At 46.3% G+C, this 8,898-nt stretch overlaps 1 pseudogene; it reads right to left on the bottom strand.

Annotated features, from left to right (window-relative positions):
* Positions 1-1,772: 1,772 nt before the first annotated feature.
* On the bottom strand, positions 1,773-2,340 carry LOC116094713 (annotated as a pseudogene).
* Between the last annotated feature and the right edge of the window lie 6,558 nt (positions 2,341-8,898).

Below are 8,898 nucleotides of genomic sequence, written 5' to 3'. Positions count from 1 at the left end.
TCTCTAGGATACCTCATTATTCATATACAAATGCTTATAGATAATATACAAATACTTAGCACATACAAATACTTATATACAAAAATCAAAAGGAGTGAAAACTTGGGGACCCATTTTGTGTAGGAAGCTGCTCAACCTACATGCAAGCGTCTAACTCCTCTGCAGGGTCAAACCACCATTGCAAGAACTAGCGGGTCTTACAATGAACCCCGTGTCCTTCACCTCTGACCTCTCACCACCTTCTGCACACAACACTTAGCCAGTTGCTTGGACCAAAGATCAGAAACCCATTTTTAATACTGCCGTTCATGTATACCCAGTGCTGGTTTTGTTTTTAACACCCAGGCTCAACGCTTAGTCACAAGCCACACTTCGCATTTATACAGTAATTGTCCTTCTCAGTCTTTTTTTTTTTTCCAAAGGAGATAGCTTACTCAAAAGAACTTACTAGACATTTGTGATGAAAATAGATATGAGGTTTCCTTTAGAAAACTGATTATGATACATTTTCCCCAAAGTCTGGCTCTAAAATTTTCCATGGAAACCACTGTTACCAACGGTCCAGCCAGTGTTTAACAGATGTTGAGTAGGTGCTTGGTGCACACAGTTGAAAAGAGATGATTTCTGGAGGGACAATTACCATTCCTCATACTATACAAGAGAACTATCTACCAGCAAAGCCATAATAAACATACAGCTTCTATGGGAAAAGGAGTGGAGAAAATATTTTCAATAGCAGTGGTCAAGAAAAGCCTTACGATAGCCAGCATTTGAGATCAGCTTGGAAGTATGTTAGGACTGCAAAGATCCAGATAGATACCGGGTATGGAGAAGCCATTAGCTGAATTCATGGGAAATAGATTGTCTTTTAGAGAGTTCTTCTTTGGTGGGAGAACAAGAGGGTATTATTTTGTTACGTTTCAACCATTTGTTGTTTGAGCCTAAGTTCAATGTAGCCAAAGGGTGGGACCCTTCCTAAAGAGAATTTTTTTTTTTTTCCAGTAAGAGTAGTTGGTTTACTTTGTGGTGGCATTAAGGGCTCTTGTTGGTTTAGCTAAGGTTACAGTTGTTGTGATAAAAGACCATTACCAAAGTCAGGGAGGAAAGGCTTTATTTGGCTTATACTTCCACATCACTGTTGACCGTGGACAGAAGTCAGGGCAGAGACTCAAGCAGGGCTGGCACCAGGACACAGAAGCTAATGCACCCGCTGTGGAGGGATCACGCGCTGTGGAGGGGTGCACCTTACTGACTGGGTCTCTATAGCTTGCTCCTCCTGCTTTCTTATAGAACCCAGGACCACCTTCCCAGCAGGTAGGGGGCTCCCCATCTGCAGTGGGCTGGGCCCTTCCCCATCATCACTAAATTTTAAAATGCCTTACAGGCTTTTCTGCTTACAGCCCCAGTCTTCTGGGGGGGGGGGGCTGTTTTCTCAATTGAGGCTCCCTCCTCCCAGATGACTATAGCTCATGTCAAGCTGATATTAAACCAGCCAGTGTACCCATGAGTGCGCTAATCATACCCAACGTGTGCACTGGCTCTGTAGAGAGCCCAGGAGAAGAGTGTAAGACATGGAGGACGTAAAGTGCAAGGGAGTAGTGTAGAAGGAGAGTCGTGGAAGGCGGGCGGGGGATCCTAAAAACCATGCTGTGCTAGCATGTGATGGGGAGAAAGTCTTAGGGAAGAGGTGTTAGCAGGGCTTCTTGGAAGCATTCGCAAACATCATATATCTTATACAAAACACAGATCCAGTCTACCTAAGTACTATTGTATTTTTTTTTTTCTACCCAAGGAAAACACTTAGCAGTCTGGGTCCTTTATTTCTTTTTTGTATATTAGGCCATAAATTCATATGGAATGGGCTCCAACAGCTCAGGCTCTTTTCCGTCGGTCCTCACAAAGTGCGCTTCTCTGGGTGGAGCAGGCTGGCTCTTCAGCTGAACCCAGGCGCCCTTCTCTTCGGCTTCCTTTTTCTTCTGATTGTTCTCCCTTACCCACTTCAGGAAGCTGTCTCTGCTCTTTCCGTGCTTGATGTGCTCAATCCACACATTGATCCTCTTGGCCAGAATCTTGCCCTTAACTTGCTTGTTTACAATGATGCCCACGGCATGCTGGGTGACATTGTAGACTCTTCCGGTTTTGCCATGGTAACACTTATGGGGCATTCCTTTTTGAACAGTGCCCATTCCCTTGATGTCTACAATATCACCCTTTTTGTAGATCCACATGTATGTAGCCAAAGGAACAACTCCATGTTTCCTAAAAGGCCTAGAGAACATATACCAGGTGCCTCTCCTCTTTCCCTTTGTGTTCGTCATTTTGGCAAGTTACTGCAAGATGGCTGCTCTATTGTATGTTATATACTGCAAACATACAATAGTATAATCTGAGCTACAAAAAGGCCAGGTTGCAGATGGAAGCAATAAGCCATGCGTGAAGCTACTAGGCAGCGTATACCCATACTATCTCCTGCAGCATCATCACAGGGGCGGGGGATGAAGGATGGGTAAAGTAACTTCCTCACCAGGATGCATCCCTGGTCTCTGACCCTGGTCTTCCATTTTCCGCTGTGCTACTTCCCAAATCTCACTGCTGGCTCTGGTGGGTTGGCGTCCTGCTTTGTAATGTGTGCATTTGGTAGGGATATAAACATACTAGCCTTCCTTACTTGACCTGAACATACCAATGTCTCTGCAGACTACACACTTGTCCTTATACATTCCTTCTGAACGCCACAGCTGGTGTCCAAAGCTGGAGACCAAAACATTTCTTTGTCTTCTTTGAGAAGAATTTTCACCCTGATACCCAGGAACATAGATTTCCTAAGGAGAATAAGGAACTCCTCTGGAGTTTCAGCTTTTGCCAAGGAAGGTGCAACCTGATCCTAAATATTTCTCTCGTCCAATCTACAGGTCCTTACGACAGGTCCATTCGACAACCACAGTGCACAGAAGAGCAGGGCAGGTGAGCAAAAAAAAAAAAAAAAAAAAAAAAAAAAAAAAAAAAAAAAAAAAAAAAAAAAAAAAAAAGAAAGAAAGAAAGAAAGAAAGAAAGAAAGAAAGAAAGAATAACTTTGAGCAGACATTCCAGGCTTCTCTAAGCCCTGTGTGAACTTTCCATTGTACAAGCAGCAGTGAATTCTCTCCCTAAGCGAGTTGACACTATGGGTTGAATCTGGAATGTCCTCCATAGCTTCGCGCCTGGTTCCCCAGCTTGCAACACTTCTTTGAGATACCATGGAGTCTTTAGGAGGTGGGACCCGGTGGAGACAGGTCACCAGAAGAGGGGCTTTGAAAGTTCTGCTCTGCTTAGTTCTGGTTTGGTTCCTCTGCTTCCACCGCTGGAACAAGCCTCTGCCTCGTACTCCTGCTGCTTCAGGCAGTGCCTGCTCTACCCTGCCCTCCCCACCATGGGAGAGTTCCTCTTAAACTATGCTCCCAAACTGCCACTTTCTCTGTAAGGTTGTTTCTGCCAGGTATTTGCAACATTGTTGCAAAAGATGAGCAATACAGCTAATAAGCAAGCAGCAGCCCCTTCAGGAGACCCTCCGACAGCACCATACCAATCCACCATTTTGACAAGACAATGACAGCAGAGCTGAGTTTGGAGGTGAGATGGTCTACTTTATTATCTCCAGTTTTTTGCAAAGGCAATATCACTAATACCAGTAACTTGTTCAATGTCACTTAGCTAATTAGTGCCAACCCAGGGCTAAAATGTAGGTCCTCGGACTCTTTTCACACCTGTCCTCAGGATCCCACGGTCAAGTGTTGGTTAGGATGGATTAAATGGCTGAGCACTGGTCTCCAACAGTCTCAGGTGTGGGGGTAGGGGTGCATGATTCTATATGAGCCTGACGATAGACGGACATCACTCTAATGTCTACATCCCACAGGAGGATTTCATCCTGAGGACTGAGATCTGAGCTGCGGTTGCTGCGTTTGAATGGTGAGTACCCAACACATCTGTTTAAAGAAAGCAGAAGTTGGCCTTGTGCATGGTCCATGATATCAAGGGTCAAAAATGTCCCTGAAAGTAACAGCTACCGTAGGTGCACTGAGACAGCACACAAGGACAGCCGTGGCCTTTGTCCTTTTCGACAAGAAAGCAAAGGCAAGCCATTCGGACGCTGCTACTGTCTCTGCTCAGCGCTGTAGCCGTGGACAGAAAGAAAGCTGATCTTTCCATCTAGGGGTAGGAGATAAGCATCTACTGAGCACAGCCTGTGCAGACTCTCAAAGGCCGCTTGTTCTGGAGGATTACGTAAAAGGCTTATGGGTAAGAACCCTAACCACAGAGTTCCATTTGTCCCTGTTGTCAGAGCGAGGCCGAGAGACCCAGGAAGGAGGAAGCAAGGACACTAGCCCTGTGAGGTGGCACACAGGTGCCAGTGTGCACACCCAGCGGCTTGATCCGGGAGCGGCAGACCAGGCTTATCGGGCTTCAGTGTGCTTGTGCCTGAGGGAGTTGGGTCCCTACAGGTCGTGTGCTATGCAGGACTGAAGGGGGCTCTGGTGAGGAGCGTCATCCTGGTCGCCATCCTCTCTGGCCTGGAGAAGGGGCTTTCAGTTTCTCTGCCTCTGTCAATGGCATTTCTGTGTACTCCTTTGCCAGCCATTGGCTTTGCTCTGCCCTCCCCTCCCTCATCCTGCCCCAGTCTACCAGTTCTCTCTTCAAACCTCTTCCACATACAGCTAACTGTTCATTCCATCCCCGGGACCACACCTTGGTCCCAGCCACATCTATCCCTCACCCTAACAAGTCTCCCAGCATCCTCCTGGAGAACTCTGCCTCCTCCATTCTCTTCCCAGCAAATAGGATGCTCGGAAAAGCAGATCTGATTCTGATGAAAACCCTCAGTGGTGCTTTTGTTTGTTTGTTTGTTTGTTTGTTTTTGTTACCCTTGAGATAAAACCCAAACTCTTTAGCATGGTTGCCTGAGTACTTTCTACCTCTCCACTCTCGTCCTATTGCATAATTCTCTTTGTCGTAGGGATATTTTAATCCTGGCATTTTCCCAATTCCTCACCTGTCAGGTTCTCCACCATTTCAGGGCTTCAGCTCAGATGCGATCTGTCTGCAAGATTCTTCCCTGCACATGGCCTGCAGGACTCATCAGCACGTGTTTTTAATTCTTCAGAAAGAACTTCTCTAATTTCTCTGAGTTCTGCTATACCCTCTGCACTATGGTTTGATTTCTCTGAGTTCTGCTATACGCTCTGCATTATGGTTTGAGGGTGAGCCATACTTTGAAAGGTTATCCTCCATCTGGTGGTGCTGTTTTTGGAGGACCCAGGGTCTCTATAAAATGTCCAAACTAGTGCCTGGTAACATACCTTCCCCATCATGGATGTGTAAAGCTGTGCTTTTCCTAGTCTCTGAGGTATAGTCTTTGGTATTTGACTCTTTGTTCATGCGAAGGAACAAACTCTGAAATCGCCTAGACCACCACCGTGTCCATTACCAATTCTCTCTGTCCACCACTGAGAATCAAATTCAGGACATCAGGCTTGGTGGCAAGTGTCTTATAATTCACTAAACCAAGACTCTTTATTTGTTTTTGTTTATTACTTTTCTCTCTTCAACGCACTGCAATATCACTGCTGGTGTCTCCACTTCTATAATAATATATAATGGAAGCTTCATGGTATCCTCTAAATGGCTGAACCCAATGAACAAGTATTGTGCATGCATGGTGTGTTGGGGGATGGGTACCCTGATCAAGAAGTTATATTGGGTATGCAACCAAGCAGATGCATCCTTCCCATCTTCCTGGGAATACAGAACAATGCTGTGTGGACATGCAGAGTGTGACAAAGTCAGGGGAATCTAGTGAGGGGGTTGGCAAACACTTCCCTGGGAAGCCAGTCCTTCAGCTGAGGTTGCAGGAAGGAAAGGGATGTTGGCAACCAACAACGCTGAAGCCCCGAGTGCTGCAAGGGAGTAGAGCACAGGTTGGAGAGGGGATAGCAGCTGCCATGCATGAGACATGAGAGGACCTTCAGGATCCTGGGATGAGCGATGCTGCACCTGTGCTGTGAAACTCGGGGTTGGAGGAGGATGTTCCGAAGTCATGGGGCTGAAAGTATTAAAGACTCCGTTCTCAAAGGATCACAGGATGGGAAGAAGGGGTTTCATCTCCCAGAGGGAAGAACCCACTCTTTCAAACCATCCCGGTGACCTGGCGTGGCTCCCGTGTCAACACCAAATTGTGATGCAGGTTAGAGTGTTGTTTCCCTGTCACCACACAAATGCCACGCTTTCCCTGAGGGGCAGCACACAGCAACCAGGTTGGGAGTGCTGTGAGAGTGGCCTGTTCCCTTGGCAACCATCTCTGTTCTTCTCCAAACAAGAAGAGCATCCTAAATGAGGGAGGTCAGTGGAACCATTTGGCTGGCTCCAAACCTCTCCTGTCCATGAAGCCTGCTCCTGTCTCCTGCTCCATGCCGCTGGCAAAAAGGAAGTGGACAATATTCCGTCTGTAAGTGAAAAGAGGACTCAGACAAAATGGCTTAGAAACAAAAACAATGTACCGAAGAAAGGAGTTTTGTTTGGCTTCTCCTTCACGGAACCCCACAGAACAGTTCTGAACCACCAGGGACACTTGTCTCTGTCCATTGTCCCAGGGAGACAGAAATGGCCTCTTGCTGAGTTGGTTTTTCTTAAGTTTCAGTCGATGTCACTATCAATTAGGACACTGCAAATTCAAAGCCACGGTTGCCCTGGAATGAAAATACAGAAAGCTAGTGTCATAATATAAGCAGAGAAGGAATTCTGGTCCAGAATTAACAGCATGAGTGTTGAGGAGGGCTGCTGGATTTATTAGCCAAACCTGACAGCTCTGGGGTCAGTAATGACATGACTGAGCAGTAAGTGTGGAGGCAGGAGGACAAGAGCCTGCCCTGGGCTGGCAGAGGGGCGCAAGACAATAAGTGGTGAAGGTGAGCAGGCAAGGGGAGGAGGGAGTTCCTAAGCAGCTCTCTCTGTTCACAGCTACCTGCCCCTGGAGCAGGACAATGGAAGAAGGGCCATCAAGGTTCTTTACCCAAAGTCTTGCCCAAGCTTTCCAGGAAGCATGATATTTGAATGAATTTAAGACATATATATATATATATATATATATATATATATATATATATATGTGCTTTGGTTTGGTGTTGTTTTGAGAAAGTGTCTTATTGTGTAGCCTTGACTGTCCTGGAACCCACCATGTAAACCAAGTTGGCCTCAGAATCACAGAGTCCACTTTCCTCTTCTCCCTGGAGTGCTGGGAATAAAGGAGTGTGCGGCCAACACTCCTGTTTCTACTTGTACATTAACCTCTCTAATAATCTAAATGGGGTGATAACTTCTGTCCTTTATTCTCCTGAAAACAGATTCCTTCTTTTCTTTTGGGGGTGGGTGGGTGGGTGTGAGGGAGGGTCTTATGTATCGTAGACTGATTGCAAAATTGCTAAATAAGAGACAATGACCTTGAACTCTCGATCCCTGCCTCCACCTCCCTAGTGTTGAATGGACAAGCATGCACCACCTTGTCCAGCTGTATGTGATGCTGGGAACTGAACCCAGGCTTCTTGCATGATAGGCTGGCGCTTGACCAACAGGACTACTTTCTCTAACCTCTACCACAAACTTTCATGAGAGTAGAGACTAAGTCATGGAGTGTGTGTGTGTGTGTGTGTGTGTGTGTGTGACTGATGTGTATCTGCCATGAATGCACGCACATGTTCATTGCTTAAGCAGGCATATTTTAAGAATAAGTGTGCTTGTGTGGACATTGTCTAAAATAAGACGCCAAACATTTTAGAACATTTTCATTTTTTTTCCAGAAACTTCTCTTGCACCCCTTTGAACATGCATTTTCAGAACTCATCATTGCAGGTAAATCTGACTTCTTGGATTTCATCTAAATGGAAGCACACAGCATGTTATGGAAGCACACACATGTGGCCTATGGAAGCAAACAGCATGTTATGGAAGCACACACATGCAGCCTATGGAAGCACACACATGCAGCCTATGGAAGCACACACATGTGGCCTATGGAAGCACACACATGCACCTATGGAAGCACACACATGTGGCCTATGGAAGCACATACATGCAGCCTATGGAAGCATACACATGTGGCCTATGGAAGCACACAGCATGTTATGGAAGCACACACATGTTATGGAAGCACACACATGCAGCCTATAGAAGCCCACACATATGGCTTATGGAAGCACACACATGCAGCCTATGGAAGCACACACATGTGGCCTATGGAAGCACACACATGCACCTATGGAAGCACACACATGTGGCCTATGGAAGCACACACATGTGGCCTATGGAAGCACACACATGTGGCCTATGGAAGCACACACATGTAGCCTATGGAAGCACACACATGTAGCCTATGGAAGCACACACATGCAGCCTATGGAAGCACACACATGCACCTATGGAAGCACACACATGCACCTATGGAAGCACACACATGCAGCCTATGGAAGCACACACATGTGGCCTATGGAAGCACACAGCATGTTATGGAAGCACATACATGTTATGGAAGCACACACATGTGGCCTATAGAAGCCCACACATATGGCTTATGGAAGCACACACATGCAGCCTATGGAAGCACACACATGTAGCCTATGGAAGCACACACATGCACCTATGGAAGCACACACATGTAGCTTATGGAAGCACACACATGCAGCCTATGGAAGCACACACATGTGGCCTATGGAAGCACACACATGTAGCCTATGGAAGCACACAGCATGTTATGGAAGCACACAGCATGTTATGGAAGCACACACATGTGGCCTATAGAAGCCCACACATATGGCTTATGGAAGCACATACATGTAGCCTATGGAAGCACACAGCATGTTATGGAAGCAC

Source organism: Mastomys coucha, unplaced genomic scaffold, assembly GCF_008632895.1.
Source record: "Mastomys coucha isolate ucsf_1 unplaced genomic scaffold, UCSF_Mcou_1 pScaffold17, whole genome shotgun sequence".
In the NCBI taxonomy this organism is placed as follows: domain Eukaryota; kingdom Metazoa; phylum Chordata; class Mammalia; order Rodentia; family Muridae; genus Mastomys; species Mastomys coucha.
The sequence above is the reverse complement of the archived record's forward strand: the minus strand, read 5'-3'. Positions and strand labels throughout refer to the sequence as shown.